The sequence below is a fragment of the Ceratina calcarata genome, unplaced genomic scaffold (genome assembly GCF_001652005.2).
Source record: "Ceratina calcarata isolate Rehan_Ccalc_2016 unplaced genomic scaffold, ASM165200v1 scaffold140, whole genome shotgun sequence".
NCBI classification, from domain to species: domain Eukaryota; kingdom Metazoa; phylum Arthropoda; class Insecta; order Hymenoptera; family Apidae; genus Ceratina; species Ceratina calcarata.
In genome coordinates this window covers 465,777-466,388 of record NW_017135119.1, presented here as the reverse complement: position 1 = coordinate 466,388, position 612 = coordinate 465,777, and positions in this window count along the sequence as shown.

The window sequence follows — 612 nt, the reverse complement described above, 5'->3', positions numbered from 1 at the left end:
ATAGTTAAATGTAAATTCATCTTGTTACAGGGATCTAATATAAATTATGCAAAAAATCCTTTAATATTGGGAAAAATTGACTGTCAATTAGTCAGAAATATAAAAAAAACTTTTTGAGGGTTTTAAGGGTTTTAAACCCTTCGATTTAGGCTTACAATTAGACAGATTTTCAGAAGTGACCGTAATTCCTTCGGGTCAACCATAACAGTAAAAATCGGCTTAGTGGAAGTGTTTTACTGCAACATTTTCAGTAACAATGTATCATACGTTTACGACGCCGCCTCTCAGCATAGACAACAGGAGTTAAAGATTAGGACTAATACTATTTAATGATAAATTTACCTTTGTTAAAGTGAGTAATGCCTCCACTTTTAGGACGATTCTAAATATCTCCCGTTTGCAGCCTTGCAAAATGCTACCTGCAAAACCGTTACTTTCAGACTTGTGATAAACCTAACTGTTCATTTTATTTTTGTCCGTCAAGACCTTCGTCGGAACGTCAAACGTCTTTGTTTTAAGTAAGACAGGACGTCCATCGGCTGTCCGAAACGTTGCTAACCCGAATATCTTATTTTCCATTATTTCCATAACATTAAATAAAATATTGAAAAG